At 38.5% G+C, this 16,899-nt stretch overlaps 1 pseudogene; it reads left to right on the top strand.

Annotated features, from left to right (window-relative positions):
* The first annotated feature begins 14,985 nt into the window (after positions 1-14,985).
* Positions 14,986-15,896, top strand: LOC132236492 (cofilin-1-like; annotated as a pseudogene).
* The last annotated feature ends 1,003 nt before the right edge of the window (positions 15,897-16,899 follow it).

Raw genomic sequence — 16,899 nt, forward strand, 5'->3', positions numbered from 1 at the left:
AATAAAAATACAATCCAGGAACCCACTTTAGAAACTCCAGGACTGACTAAGGACTAGTCAGTCTTTGCAAAATTTTAAGTGATTCAGATACAGTCAGAATTGAGGACTGATTTAGAAGTAGGTTGTTCAGGATTAGAACTGAGAAGAACATACTTAATGAGGGTTGAATTAGTTTTTAATTCATTCATGTTTGCTTTACTAACAATGTATCTGAAATATGTACTATCAAGGGAGATTTGGTTCTACTAATGACAGGTAGAACAAGTATAATTTTCCCAGAAAGGCACTGACTGATTCCTTTACTACTTCTTTCCTATTCATATTCATATTCATGTCTACCTCTAAGCATTTAGGTCTAAATTTTTATTATAATTGGTCAGTCTAATAAATAATGCAATAATTTTTCTGAAGAAAATATATTAAAATATTCCCTAGTAACCTGTCATGAAATGTTGCATGCTTTGGGATGCCCCATTTACATTATTAAAGCAATATATCAAAAATCAGCAATAACAATAACAAAAATATAGCTCAGAATTATTAAAGCTTTGCTATAGAACTTAAAGGTTTCCTATGTAAAGTTAGTTTTCCACTTATTTTCAGTGAAATTGCAAGAATTCAGAGTCAGTATGGTTGGTTAATTATAGCAAACATATTCAAGATGCTAATTATGTTTGTATCTATAATAATGCTTCTTATTGGTTAGAAATACTCAGGAGAAATAAATACATCATACAGGAAAACAATATCTTCCTTTAGTGTTAAAAAATATATGCAATTTAGAAACTAGTAGTACTTCTAATATGTAGACATCATTTTATTAGTAGACCGAATTTGGAGTATAGGAAAAAGGTTAAAACAATATCTCCTCATTTTTTGTGAGATAATTCCAAGTATAGTCCAATAGTATAATATCATATATCTTCCTAATATATTTTCATAATTTTTAGGTAAATAAAATATACTAAATTCACAGTGAGGTAATGATAATATGAAAACCTTTTTTCCTTGTTTTTACCAAAGTTTCACTTCTCAGAATATGCAGGTTATGGTTGTATACTTTCCATTCATCTAATTTTTCTCAAGACAGGGCTTCATAACAATTTTATTTTGCTGTAAATAAAGCTACTATTTCTGTGTTTTGGTTACTAAAAGTATGTGTAGACAGCTGTTGTCTAGCTCTAAGCAGGTAAACACTTAAAAAGTATTGAGGAAACATAAATACAAGAAAATTTTAAATGTGTGTTTAATAAGTTCTATTCAGGCTTCATTCATTATTTGAACTTGTAGCAACACTTAAGTATTGATACAAACATGCAAAAGCAATTAAGGCTATGGAATTTAAGAGCACACATAATCCTTAACTATTTTTATCATTTATGAATAGTGGTTACAGATTTTTTTTCTAATATATTTTATTGATTTTTTACAGAGAGGAAGAGAGAGAGATAGAGAGTTAGAAACATCAATGAGAGAGAAACATCGATCAGCTGCCTCCTGCACATCCCCCACTGGGGAAGTGCCCACAACCCAGGTACATGCCCTTGACCGGAATCGAACCCGGGACCTTTCAGTCCGCAGGCCGACGCTCTATCCACTGAGCCAAACCGGTTTAGGCAGATTTTTAATTGGGTATAAGGGCTAGTAAAAACCCAGAAATATACTGGTTTCTTACAATATAAGCTTAGATTAAGTTAATTTAAATGGTGCTTTAAGGATCACAAATAATTGACCTCTAACATAAAACAAATGAGTCATTTTCATTTGTTGATAATATTTTAATAATAAAAACAAAATTTTTGCTTGGCTGGTGTGGCTCAGAGGTTGAGTGTGAACCTATGAACCAGGAGGTCATGGTTTGATTGCTGGTCAAGGCACATGCCAGGGTTGCATGGGGCATGCAGAAGGCAGCCAATCAATGATTCTCTCTCATCATTGATATGTCTCTCTCTGTCCCTCTCCCTTCCTCCCTGAAATAAAAAATATATATTTAGAAATATATTTAAATTCTTCCACTGGGGAAGTAATTTTTCTTCTACACTTTTAAGAACACACATAATCCTTATCTCTTTTTATCATTTAAAAAGAAGGTTCCCTCATCCCTCTCCCCTGGAATAAAAGATTACCAGAAGACAAACCAACGGAAGTTTAATAACATGTATAACTCCTGTGTACATGGGAGGTGCCCAGAAAAAGCTGAGTAACTCCCCAAATGATCCAAGCCATCACCTTAAATACCATCTCCAGCTAAAAACATAAGAAGATATTGGAGGATGGGGAGACAGTTATGAAAAATTTTCAAACAAAGCACAGTAAAGGAGGGTAAGGCTGTTAGGCAGATTTAAGTCTTGCCTTCTCTATTGATAGGAGTTTCTGAAGATTAAGTAAGTCATCCTTCTCCTACTGGTACTGGAAGGGAGACACCCTTTCAAATGGAGATTTTCCTCATAAAGGTAAATGTCTCTCACAAAAGGGTAACTTCTACTCAGTTTTCAGATATTTTCCTGTGTTTGTTATTTCCTAAAAATTATCAGCCTAAAATAATATTTATGCCCAAGAGGAACTGAGGAATGAAGTGAAGAAATAAAATGGTGTTAGTATATTCAAGCTGCTTAAGTTACTACGGTAAAAGCAAATAGGTTGAAGAATGAAGAGATGACTCTATTCTTGTTTTACTAGCCTGGGACCTTAAACTTTTAAACTTTCCAGTCCTGAACTAATGCTGAAATATACACCAAACCTCCAGATAACTCCCTAAAGGACTGAGGAAAGAATGTTTACAGATTCAGATCACCTGACATCCATCCAGACCACCAGTCATCGAGGATTACCATCTTGGACCAATCCAGAGGGTAAGCCTGTAGGATGATTCTTCTCAAGAATGTACTTCTTATTATAAGAACCCTCAGCTTTTCCTTCTTTTTTTGGAACATCCCCGGTATTGCCTACTTGTGTTTCAGGTTTGCAAACCCTAAGATCCTTGAATAAATCCTTATCTTTCTTTCTACCAAAGCCTGCAGGCTCTTTTTGAGTTCATTCCTATTTTGGGGTAACAAATTTCCACAACTTAGAATATCTACAGCTGACATTTTTCATATTTATTTATTATTATTTTTATTTAAATAGGATAAAGCTTTAGAGATTTAGCTAGTCTTCTGTAATGAATCCCCTCAGCACTATTCTTCTTTGAACTCCCCAGAAACAACCACCTTTTGACTTTCATAAGAATCCTTGTAATCCATTTACTATATTATTATTATCTTATGTGTTCTTAAATAATGCATAGTTATGTGTTGTATGGATCATCCGCCATTTTTTCATTTTCATTTAACATTACTTTTAACATCTCCCGTGCTGATCTATTGGGAACCAGCATCAACATTTTAAGCATTTCATTATTAATGGATACTTATATTGATTCAAGTTTTCCAAGATTATGATTATTTCTGTAATGCAAACACTTTCTTAGGTGCCCTTGTTTCCTATGGAGTGTCTTTTCAGACATAAAATTGTTGTATACCTGGGTATGCACATTTGCAAGTCTGCTAGATATTGTCACACTGCTTTTCAAAGTAGCTTTGCCAGTTACAACTCCACAAACCTGGTCATATTCTCATTTTTGACAATATTATTGGGAAAATAGCACCTTGTTTTATTTATTTTGCATCTTGATTACATGAAATTATTATGTTTAATAAATAATATACTTTTATTTATGTATTTATGTTGTAATTATCTGGTTACATAACTAGCATGTGTATAGACACATGAAAACATATACATGAAACCTACAGACATGTAAGATTAATAACTAATCTGATAATTTCCTTACTCTGAGATGGCCACTTTTAAAAATATTTTTCCATTTTTTTCAATTATATGCTAATTATAGACACTACAATAAAATTATGTGTAGAATACATAATAAAGAAATAAAAGCAGGAGGGTAAATGAAATCAAGAGAAGATTATGAGATGGAAGAAATAAGTGCCCACTTGGTGGGATAGTTTAATGCAGAGAGAAGAATGGGTAATGTAGAGGAGAACTGCTGGAGATAGTCCCTTGACTACGTAATAGGAGATGGGTTGAAGTTTCCAAGTGAAGGACATGAGCAGGAGCAGTTTATCTACAGTTTTGGGAAGGAAGGCAAATTTTACGGTACAGAATAAGTTAGTAGGGTACATGTGATGGTGCAAGTTGTTGAAAGTCCTTTCCTGATGGTTTCTGTTTGCTTAATGGTTTAGGAAGCAAGATCATTAGGAGAAATTGAGTGGGGGAGGAGATGCAGGAATTTAATGAGAAATATTGTAATATTGAAAAAGTAGGAGAATAAACAAAATAGGAAAACAGTGATTCATAGGCAGCTGTATTAGCTCATTTAAGGTTTGTCATCATGAATTGAAAGCCAGCATGGCTTGTGTCTTTTTATTTAATCATCTTAACTTTGCAGTGGGGAACAGGTGGAAAGGTAAAGTTGGTCATGCAATTACTCATCAAGTATATGAAACAGAAAAAGGTTAAGGAAGGTGAGGAATTAACATGAAATGATTCTAATAATTGATTATTGATGCTGAGTAAGGAGGAGGAGGGAAGGTATATTAGTCTGCTCAGGCAATCATTACAAAGTATCACAGACTTAGATAATTTAAACAACTGAAATGTATTTTCTTACAAGTCTGGAGGCTGGAAGTCAGAGTTTGATTTCTGTTGGGACCACTCTGATTTGTTCTACACTAATAAAAAAAAGATAACTCAGAGATGAAGCAGTAAGGCTACCAGGGTAGAAGGTCTGAACCCATCCTGGCATATATAAGTTCTCTCTTTTTTTAATTTTTTTATTGATTAAGTTATTACATATGTGTCCTTATTCCCACATTACTTCCCACCCCACCCCACTCATGCCCTCACCCCCCTGTTGTCTGTGTCCATTGGTTAGGCCTATATGCTTGCATATAAGTCCTATGGTTGATCTCTCCCCCTTATCCCCACTCTCCCCTACCTTCCCTCTGAGGTTTGACGGTCTGATTGATGCTTATCTGTCTCTGGATCTGTTTCTGTTCATCAGTTTATGTTGTTCTCTATATCCCACAAATGAGTGAGATCATGTGATATTTATCTTTCTCTGACTGGCTTATTTCACTTAGCATAATGCTCTCCAGCCCCATCCATGCCGTTGCAAATGGTAAGAGCTCCTTCTTTTTTACTGCAGCGTAGTATTCCATTGTGTAGATGTACCACCTTTTTTAATCCATTCATCCGCTGATGGGCACTTAGGCTGTTTCCAAATCTTAGCTATGGTGAATTGTGCTGCTATGAACATAGGTGTGCATATATCCTTTCTAATTGGCGTTTCTAGTTTCTTGGGATATATTCCTAGAAGTGGGATTACTGGGTCAAATGGGAGTTCCATTTTTAGTTTTTTGAGGAAACTCCATACTGTTCTCCACAGTGGCTGCACCAGTCTGCATTCCCACCAGCAGTGCACAAGGGTTCCTTTTTCTCCACATCCTCGCCAGTCTCTTAAATAAGTGCTTTTCTTGCCATTGTTTCTGAATTGCCCCATTTAGGCCCTATAGAAAAATATTTCAAAAAAAGAAAAGAAAAAGAAAAATAGTTCAAATAATCTTTGGATATGAAATGGTGGCTTCACTTTATTGTTTATCAATTCAATGATGGGAACATTATTGATACTTATGTAGCCCAAAGAAAGGAATTCTATTCATAGCCCCCCAAATATGAGAAGTGTTGGGATAGATATGTGGACTCTGTAGCCTAAACAATTTTGTACTTCCTCCGTGACATTTATGCCAGCTGGTCTGGCATTTTCCAGCATACACCTGTCATCCTCAGGTAGTACTCCCTTTACTCCAAAAGGTGTTCCATTTAAATTATAAATTACATCCTACCAGTTACCAATATCTGGCATACAGGCCAATTTTTAACACTAATATTTCCTCCAACATTTATCATTTGAAAATAGATAAAAACACAAAGTACTTGTTTAATTTATATGTAAAAGTTAAAAAAAATTGGCACATAAATATGTGACATCTACTTATGCTTGTTCTATAAGCACAGTTATACATGCCACTTTATAAAACTAACAGCAAGCATTCTCAGCTGTGTGGCTCAGTGATTGTCAATCCATGAACCAGAAGGTTCGGGTTCAATTCCCAATCTGGGCACATGCCCGGGTTGCAGGCTCTATACCCAGCAGGAGGCATGCAGGAGGCAGCCTATTGATGATGTTTCTATCTCTCTAAGCCGCTCCTTCTCTCTAAAAAAAAAAATCAATAAAAACATGTTTTTAAAAAATAAAAAACTAACAGCAAGGAAATAAATGTTTAGACCAGTGATGGCAAACCTTTTTAGCTCGGCATGTCAGCATTTTGAAAAACCCTAACTTAACTATGGTGCCATGTCACATATAGAAATATTTTGATATTTGCAACCATAGTAAAACAAAGACTTATATTTTTGATATTTATTTTATATATTTAAATGCCATTTAACAAAGAAAAATCAACCAAAAAAATGAGTTCACGTGTCACCTCTGACATGCGTGTCATAGGTTCGCCATCACTGGTTTAGACTATTAAGTATAAGAAATATATTGCTTTTATAATAAAAATTATCATGGCTGTGTTTTATTTTTATATAAAACAAATATTAAGCCCATTTAAATGGAGGGAAAAAAGTCTTGATTGTGTGGAGGAAGAAAAAAATCTTTCCTCTACCCTTCAATGTTCCTTTTAGTTGGTCTAGTAATTAAATTGACATGAGAGATATTAACAAGAGAAAACAACCAAATTTAATTGCATACATAGCAAGGGAGTCCCACATACATGAGAGAGTCAGAGAAACTGCATCCATGAGAAATTTAAAGACAGAAAGTAAAAATGAGGTATATATATGACATTCTGAGCAAAAGATGAGGTAAGGCACTTGGTGGTTCAAAAGGAGGAAAGTCATTGCAGGATGATAGGAACAGATGTTCAATAATTATCAGTTTTCCTTGAAATATAACGGGGTAAATAAATTATTTCTGGTGATAACTCTTATTATGGGCAAGGCCCTTCATTTACATTCTTAAAGGGAGAGGTAAGGGTTTATTGTGAGCTGCAGGGTCTCTGTTGCCTTTAGCTCAAAATAATGTTCATACCACAGAGGCAAAGGGAATAATGCATAAATACCTTCATTCTTAAACATGACAAATAAATATGATTCCCTTTGCTTGGCTCAGTTTTCCCCCAAATCCATTCAAATACATGAATCACAGATGTTCCCACGGCAAGTCCTTAGAGATGTGAATGCAGGGTAAAAACAAGTATTTAAAAATAACTTGAGTAACAGACCCAAAAAAATTAAATGTGAAAACTCTTATAACAGTTTTAAGATTAGCAACAACCCTTGGGGAAGTGGAGTGAGCATGTCATTGAAATCATACACCCAAGAGTGTAGGAGTGTAGAAGGTCACAATATATCATTTTTGAATGTGGAAGAAGATAATCTGTGAGGACCTCACTTGGCAGATGACAAATGTCCTCTAGGCTTTTCTAGATTAAAGCCTGCCAAACATGAAATTTCTGCAATAAGCTGTCAACTAATCTGTAGCACTATTGTATTGCTACAGATTTCAGGAGAGATAGCCAAAAGAATCAAGCTAAAACACATGCAAAAAGATTAAAACCAGTTTTGAATGTTTGGGAGCAAAGGAGGACAGGGATTTACAAAAAGAACTTAAAGTATGTTGAGGAAAAGGACAAAATCTTTTATTGGACATAATAATTACTTGACTCTAAGTGACATAACAAAATTCAGCTCTATTTACTGTTTCTAATTCATGAAAATTAAAAACTATTAGAGCTGAAATGGGTCCTGGTTAAGTCAATAAGGAGGTAAAGTTTGGAGCTTGCACTCTAAGTTAGATACTCCTAAACTTGAATCCTCGCTCTGCATGTACTCAGTGATTGATCATGATAAATTTATTTACCTTTCTCCATGCTAATAAACATATTTGTAAAAGGAGGATGATACCATCTACATATTTCATGATAAGTTATAAATTAAGTAATGTAGTTTAAAATTTAAACTCTAAATAAAAAAGTTTATTACTTGATTGTCCACGTGCTTAATTGAAAATGTAGAAATTAAGTACTGTGATGAATAATAGTTTTCGAATTCTGTCTTTCCTTTTAAATTTATTAGCTGGCTTTTTTATTATTTAAAAAAGGCTTTTGTTATTCCTATTTATATTGGTAAATATTTTTATTTTATTCATTAGGTAGAATTGAATAAAATTCAATTAGGTGTGTGTGTGGGCGGGGGGGGGGGGTACCATTCACACTTCCATCCTCCATTCCCAGACCCAAGTATACTGACTCTGCGGGACACAGAACCATACAACAATCCCTTGTTTAAAACACTCTGCATCCTGAAACTGAACCTTTTCTTTTCAAGGGTTGTCATCAAGTGGCAATGTCACTGATTCTTTAATAAGCTATTCCTCCTTTCAGTTACTCCAACTTCTGGATGATGAGGTCTGTGGTAAAACAAGTTAGTTTCATAGGTATGGAACCACTGCTGAGCTTTCTTTGCTGTGAAACGAGTTCCCTGATCAGAAGTAGTGCTGTGGGGACTTCACAAGAGCAAGGTGTTCTGTGAGTCTGTGGATGGCAGTGTTTACAGAAATATTACAGGCAAGGAAGATATATCTGTATCCCTCATGGTGGGAAGAAATCCAATATAAGTAACTAGGTAGATAGCTAGTTACACTGAGAAATGGCGTCATAACTGGGGCTCGGTGTTGGTCTCTGTTAATAACAGGCTGGGCACTGGTCAGCAGCATTATCCAGGTCAGGCTCGGTATGGATGGTTGCTGGACCCATGCAGAGCCTCCACTCCAATCTCCGGGGTTACATTCCACCCCTCTCCCCCATTGGCTACCTTTTTAAAATAAGTTCTTTAACCAAGACCTGGGAAGAATGTGGCACATCCAAGAAGTCTGTAATTTTGTTAAGCTGATAATTAAGATTCACAGAGACACCAATATATTGATAATCTGTACCCATTCTGAAAAGCCCATCCACATACCTTTAACTCAGACTTTCTTGTCACCAGCCTTTTAATCCTGTTTCTTCCAAATCACCACCCATCCAGTCAAGCCATTAACAACTGGCCAGAGATCTCTGTATATCCATGCTTCTGGCCATCAAACACCAGACAAAGTGAACTACCAAATATCCTGCCTAAGTTATTCCCACTGGTAGGATTTCTTCACCACTGCTCTTTAGGGTCACTCTTGAGTGAGCTGTAATGTCATAGCTATTCCTTTTTAAGTTATAATAGCATATTGTAAAGACTCAATTGTTCACCAGTTATAAGTTTTTATAGCCTCAGTCAACTGGTTGTAAGGAACACTGCAATAGACCATAGATACGGAGTAACGGAGAGGAGATGATATAAGATTAATCAGTGTCAAAGGAATCTGAGTCTCCTACTATTACAACTAACTAATATATTTTGAACCTGCCTGAGTCCATATATACCATTTCCAATGGATGACAGATTGCTGCTGTATACACCCAAACTATAGGTGCATGGGGCAGACAGTACTCATTTAGTAATGGTACTTCAGATTCCATGGTGACCTGAGTCTTTTCCAAGGCCCAGTAGCAAGCCAGAAACTCTTTTCCAAAATTAGGTTAGTAGTTATCTTCAGGGAAATGAATTGAATTGCTTCACAGATTCTTCTTTTGGTGATAACAGAAATTTCAATCACCTCCCCATTTGCTATGAATATTTTGAGTATCCTTAGACCTCCTTATATAAAATATTAAAGGGTCTTCTTTAAGAAGAATAAAAAGATAAAAATGTGAAAAATAAAACGGTAATAAATACATATCTGTCAACAATTGAATCTAAAAATTAAATAAATGAACAAGCAGAACAGAAACAGACTAATAGATACAAACATTTTGATGGTTGCCAGATGGGAGGGGGTTGGGGGATGTGTGAAAAAGATGAAGAGAATTCAAAGTACAAATTAATAGTTATAGTGTATTCATAGGGAATATAGTCAATAATATTTTAATAACTGTATAGTGTCAGATGGGTATGGGATTTTTTGGTGATGATCACTTAAATTTTATAATGTCTAATCACTGAAACCTAAAACTAATATAATCTTGTATGTAAAAAATGATTTTAAAAAAGGTCCAAGTTTAGAGAAATTTTTACTGAAACCTTAACTTTCTGGAAAGCCATCTCTTGTCCTAACCCTCAATAGAAACTGGTAGTCTTAAAGATAACTCTGTTAATTCATTAAAGTAACACTGTTTAAAGTGGTATATGTTGCCTCCAAAATCTAGGAAAGCAAATATGCCTCTTTTTTTCAAGATATATTGTGTGAAGTGCACCAACTTGATTTTCACTTTGAAGGGATATATCAAAATATTCTAGACACTTACCAAAACCCCCAACATATAAATGTTATTGAATTGGAGGGCCCCTAAACTTTTGTGGAATTTATCTCCCACTGTTTAATTTGGTATGTCTTATTAAGGCATCTAAAGTACTTACATTTTCTGCTCATAGGATCTAATTGGCAAAATGTAGTCAATGAAAAGGACTAGGGTGAAGTTTTGTGAAATGTCTAAGAAACAATATCTCTAGGGATTATATTACTTTTTAAAATATATTTTTATTGATTTCAGAGAGGAAGGGAAAAGGAGAGAGAGATAGAAACAATGATGAGAGAGAATCATTGATCGGCTGCTTCCTGCACGTCCCTTACAAGGGATCAAAAGCCTGCAACCCAGGCATGTGCCCTTGACTGGAATCGAACCTGGGACCCTTCCGTCTGCAGCCCGATGTTCTATCCACTGAGCTAAACCAGCTAGGGCTAGGGATTATATTATGTCAGAGAACAGGATAATAAATGTATGCCTGAAACAAGCCCATGAAGGTGTACTCTTGGCTCTGTAAGATTAAAAGCAAGCTGCTTCTGGTGGGCTCTACAAATAGGTATGGAGCCAAAGACATTATCCAGGTCAACAGCCATGTACCAAGTGGCAGGGGCCATACTGGTTTTTCTAGTATGGATACTGTATCTAGAACAGAAGCTGTAATTGGAACACCATCTGACTATGTTTAGAATAGCATAATTTCTACCCAGGAAAACAGGTTAAACTTATGAGTAAATGGAGATGTGACAGGTATCACCACTCTGCTTCTTTCAAGATGTGATGGCATTAATCTCTAGAATTCCTGCAAAAAAAATTTCTTCTGCTATGAAACAGAAAGCAATCTTCACAAGGAGGGGATGTTTCAGGAGTTTCCACTTAACTATTCCTTCAGCCACTGGGTCAGAGAGCAAATGTGAGGATTCTGCCAGTTGCCTATTCTGTTTATCCCAATTATATATCCAGAAACTGGAAAAAAAAATAGATGCACTGTGAACTGAGCTTGAGCTAAGACTCTAATCACTTGACTTTCCTAATCCCCTACTTTGATTCATGGACTATAGTCATTGAACCAATTCAGGTTTTAGCACCAGTTCAGAACAAGTGTCTATTATTAACTAAAAGTACTGGGTATTTCCTTTTTACTGTAGTACATAGCCTCGGGTCCCTTTGGAGAAGGTTTGGAATATATACTGGTATCAATGGTGCAGGGTCTCTCCTCAAAGAAACCCACCGTCCCCTTCAATCAAGGGGCTTTGGATCGAAAAATTTATATGGCTATGAGTCTCCATTGTGACTACTCAAGTCAGGTTTTTTGACTGCCTGATATAGAGGGTTTTTTCATGTAATGCTCTAGCTGACTGACCATTTATTTTATTTTATTTTATATTTCCTAGGGACAACAGGATCAATTAGTCACTGTCAGAGATCCCTAAAACCCAAGGAATTCTTATTACTGACATGTCACTTTTGCCCTTTATGGTAAATATATCAATCTTATCTTTGGCAATTAATTGCTGTCATTGGGCATCTCATACTCTTGGTCCCCACTAGTGGCTTGTTGGTAAATATTTAACAACTAGATTGCCAGCGAGGGTGGGGGGTGGAGTGGGGAGGGCGAGAAGGGAAGGGGGCAAAAAGGAAAGATAAGGGTAAAAAGGGAAGGGACGGAAAAAAAAGAGCAAGTCCTTGTTTGTGGCGTTTGCTGATTTTTGTGGCATAAATATTACCATTAAGGCTGACTTCAAGTTACTGATATGATATCACTGGACATAAAGTTGAGAAGAGATACAATATTTAGAATTTCTACCATATATACACAATAGACATAAATAACTTGAAGGGCTTTTCTAATTTTGATAGAAATTCCTCTGGAACTATGTTTTTGTCCTCTGACACCACCCATTTCCACACAAAGATATTGATTGATTCTTTTGCTTAAATTTTCACAGCTTCTAATTTGACCAAAATAGCCCTTTTCCAGAGGAGCTTTTCAATGAAATAAATTACGTTTTTGTTTCCCACTATTTAGTTGTATTGTATAAGTTTTATGCTACTTTAAAATAACAATGTTCTTTTTAAAAGTAATATGTGGGAGAGAAGGGATGATGGTAGCACTAACTTTGAATATTCCCAATTCATTCATAAAAAGAGATAGGGCAACTAGAATAGAAAGAAAACAACAACAACCTCATAGACATAGACAACAGTATGTTAATTACCAGAGGGAAAGGGGAGGGAGGTAGAAGTGGGTAAAGAGGAGATGAATAGTAATGTAAGGTGGCTAGACTTGGGGTGGTGAACACATATTACAATATACAAATGATGTATTATGAAATTGTAGACCTGAAACTTATATAATTTTATTAACCAACTAGTGGCCCAATGCACAAAATTCGTGCACATTATAAGGGAATTAATTAGAGGAAATATTTTAATACTGCTATTTGCCCTTTATCTATAATAGAAGTGTCAGAGATGAAAGAAAATTAGTAAAATGTATATGAAAATCTCTCTCCTGTCAGAGTGTGGGGCGCACCATGGGACCGAGAGTCAAGTCCCAGCCCACCCGTGTACACCTCAAAATCGCACAAGACCCAGACCTGGCTGGCCCCACCCGTCAAGCCCCAGGGGGCGTGGCCTCAGGTCCCCCATCAAGCCCCACTGGGCAGGGGGCGCAGCCTCAGGTCCCCCGTCAAGCCCCACTGGGCAGGGGGCACAGCCTCAGGTCCCCTGGCACAGCCTCAGGTTCCCCAGCCCCGGCGCCGGGGCGGGGGGCGCAGTCTCAGGTCACTGGGCCCCGGTGCAAGGGTGTGAGGGTGCAAGGGCGTGACGACCATTGCATATTAGCTCTTTATTATATAGAATGTTATCCCAATAAAGTCAATTTTTTAAAAAAAGGAAAAAGAACATCTAATATAAAAATTGGTGCCAAGTTATTTTTATAAGCCTTAGAGTATGAGCAAACAAGGCCAACTCCAATGTACCATGAAAAGCTGTGAGGAGAAGTTGTGTGGGAACAGCAGAGGAAAGACAATGAGGACTTCTGGCAGATTTAACATCTAGGAAACAAAAATTCCTAACCAGCCCTCATTTCTATGAGTGAAAGAGTCAATTGACAAACTAGGGAAAGTCTTCAAAGTCTCCAATTTGCAGGCAAGTGCAAAGGGGACTGAGACAATCAGAGCATGCTGAAGACCCTGGGCCCACAGGGCTCCCCAAATATTCGAGAGAGAGGACACACTTCTGGGAATAGAACTTACATAAATACTGAAATTTCAGATACAAGTGGGAGAGGAATTCGGACAAAGATATATCTCAAGAAGTTTTGAAGAGGGGGATGAATGTCAGCAATACGGCAAAATAGGAGGTTCCGACCCTTGTCCCTCCCAAAACAACAATGACTTAACAACAACGTATGGACCAAAATACCTTTATGAGAACTTCAGAGTCAAGTTAGGAAGTTGTGGTAACCCAGAAAAACATGGGACTAAGAGCAACTGCATTGCAATAAGTAAGTTTACTTTTACTTGTGTCTTCCTCTTCTCCCAGTTGACAGAGTTAAACATCAAAAGAGATGCCAATAATTTATCTTGCAGGGACTAGAAAAAGTGAGAGGTGCATCCCACATAGCCAGCTTTTTGGAATGCTGCCTGAGAAACCTGTCTTGCTCCACCCAGAGTGCTGAGGAATTTGGCATAGATGGAAGGCTTTGGAGCAGTGAAGAACAAAGGCATCGGTGGTTCTTGGCAGCTGGTGCAACACATAGAAGCCAGCTCAGTCCCCAGCAGATGGCAAGGAACTCAGCAGATAGTGCAGATCTCAGCAACCTATGTGATCTCAGCAGATGACGCAGTTCTCAGCAGAAGGCAGGAATCTTAGAAGACTGTGCAGTTCTCAGCAGCTGGAGTACATCTGCAAGAGTGAAATGAGGTACTTAACCAAGAGACTTCCAGGAGGGAGAGAGAGAAATGGGGCTTTTGCCCCATGTCCCGGCATCTTAGTGCATTGTCCTATGGGAAAGAGGACAGTACCCAGCATAGCTCAGCAGGTCTGGAAGAAGAAACACACGCCTGAGACTTCTCTCCCAGGAAGGAGGGAGAGGAGTGGAAAGTGCACACCCCATAAAAAGGTTTGAGAGACTTCCAGAATCTCTAGTCAGGCTGATTGGTTAAAGTCTTTCATTGCTAAAGTCAGTTCTTAAAACTGAAAGAGGTAGCTGCTTGTTCAAACATACACACACAAACACAAAGCTACAAGAGACACACAGAATCAGGGAAATATAACATTAACAAATGAAAAATAATCTCCAGTAACCAACAGAAAAAAAATAGAGATCTATGAAGTACAAAACAAAGAATTCAAAATAATAAAGAAGCTCCGTGAGCTACAGGACACTACAGACAACTAAACAGAAGTGGGGGGAAGAATATAAGAAATGACAATATCAACAAAAAGATCCAATTCATACACAAGAGCCAAACAGAAATTATAAATCTGAAGAATACCATAAATTGAGTCGGATCCCGGCAGCAGCTGCAGTGGCACTCGTCTTTCCAGGCTCTTCTTGCTGTCTCCTTTAGCTTCCAGAAACATGGCCTCTGGTGTGGCTGTCTCTGATGGAGTCATCAAAGTGTTCAATGACATGAAGGCACATAAGTCCTCGACACCAGAGGAGGTGAAGAAGTGTGAGAAGGCGGTGCTCTTCTGCCTGAGTGAAGACAAGAAGAACATCATTTGGAAGAGGCAAGGAGATCCTGGTAGGTGATGTGGGCCAGACAGTAGATGACCCCTACCCATCTTCGTCAAGATGGTGCCAAAGTCTGCTGCTACGCCCTGTATGATGCAACCTATGAGACCAAGGAGGGCAAGAAGGAGAATCTGGTGTTTATCTTCTGGGCCCTGGGTCTGCGCCTCTTAAAAGCAAAATGATCTATGCCAGCTCCAAGGATGCCATCGAGAATAAGCTTACGGGGATCAAGCATGAATTACAAGCAAACTGCTATGAGGAGGTCAAGGACCACTGCACTCTGGAAGAGAAGCTGGGCAGTGCTGTCATCTCCCTGGAGGGCAAGCCTTTGTGAGCCCCCTCGAGCCCCCTGCCTGGAGCATCTGGCAGCCATAGACCTGCCTGTGAGGGGTTGCAGGCCATCCCCTTCTGCCAGACCGGAGGGGCTGGAGGGATCCCAGCAGGGGGAGGGCAATTCCTTCACCCAGTTGCCAAACAGTCGCCCTCCCCCTGGACCTTCCTTCTCCCTCCACCCCTGACAGTTCTGGCCTTCCCAAACTGCTTTTGATCTTCTGATTCCTCTTGGGTTGAAACAAACCAAGTCTTCCCTACCCCAGGCACCCCAGTTTTGGAGAGGGCCTATATTTTTTTTAATGACACCCCTACTTGCAACCTTTTCCTCCCCTCCTTTCCCATGCTGCCAACTTCTAACTGTAATAGTGACCCTGTGCTTGTCTGTTTAGTTCCGTGTATAAATGGAATGTTGTGGAGATAGCCCCTCCCCATGCTGCCAGGTTCCCCTCCCCTTCTCCACCCGGTCTCGGCCACTCATGGAAGCAAAATCAGTAAGGGACCCTTAATTAAAAAAGAAAATAAAGGAATAAAAACAACAATAAAAGCCTCACTTAATTAAAAAACAAACAAAACAGAATACCATAAGTTAACTGAAAAATCCAACATAGAGCTTTACCAGGACATTTGATAAAGCAAAATAATCAGTGAACTTGAAGATAGGTCATTTGAAATTATTCAGTCAGAGGAATAAGAAGAAAAACAATAAAAAAGTGAAAAAAGTATAAATTACTTAGGGGAAACCATTAAGTGAACTAATCCTATAAAATAAAGAGGTAATATGCAAATTGACCTTCATGCCCTCACAAGATGGCTGCCTACAACCAGGCCAGCAGCAGGGTTAGTGAGGGACGACCAAACGACTGAACAAGCAGGCTGCATGGGTTACCAATATGGCAGGGGGGTTGGTGAGGGACGACCAAATGACTGAACAGCAGGCTGTGGAGGGTGACCATGCTGGCAGGGGGGGCAGTTGGGGGCAACCAGGCCAGCAGGGAAGGCAGTAAGAGGCAACCAGGCTGATGGGGGGAGCAGTAAGGGTTGACCAGGCTGGCAGGGGTGGGGGGTAGTTAGGAGTGGCCAGGCTGGCAGGGAGGGCGCAGTTGGGGGCAACCTGGCCGGCAGCAGAGGGCAGTTAGGGGCGACCAGGCAGGCAGGCAGATGAGCTATTAGGAGCCAGTGGTCCAGGATCGTGAGAAGGATGTCCAACTGCCGGCAGTCCCACGAGGGGTTCCGGATTGGAGAGGGTGCAGGCCAGGCTGGGGGACACCCCTCCCCCCCGCTCCCACTCATGAATTTTGTGCACCGGGCCTCTAGTATAATATATGCATTATGAGAGTCCCATAAGGAGAAGAG

This window comes from Myotis daubentonii, chromosome 6, assembly GCF_963259705.1.
Source record: "Myotis daubentonii chromosome 6, mMyoDau2.1, whole genome shotgun sequence".
Taxonomy (NCBI): Eukaryota; Metazoa; Chordata; class Mammalia; order Chiroptera; family Vespertilionidae; genus Myotis; species Myotis daubentonii.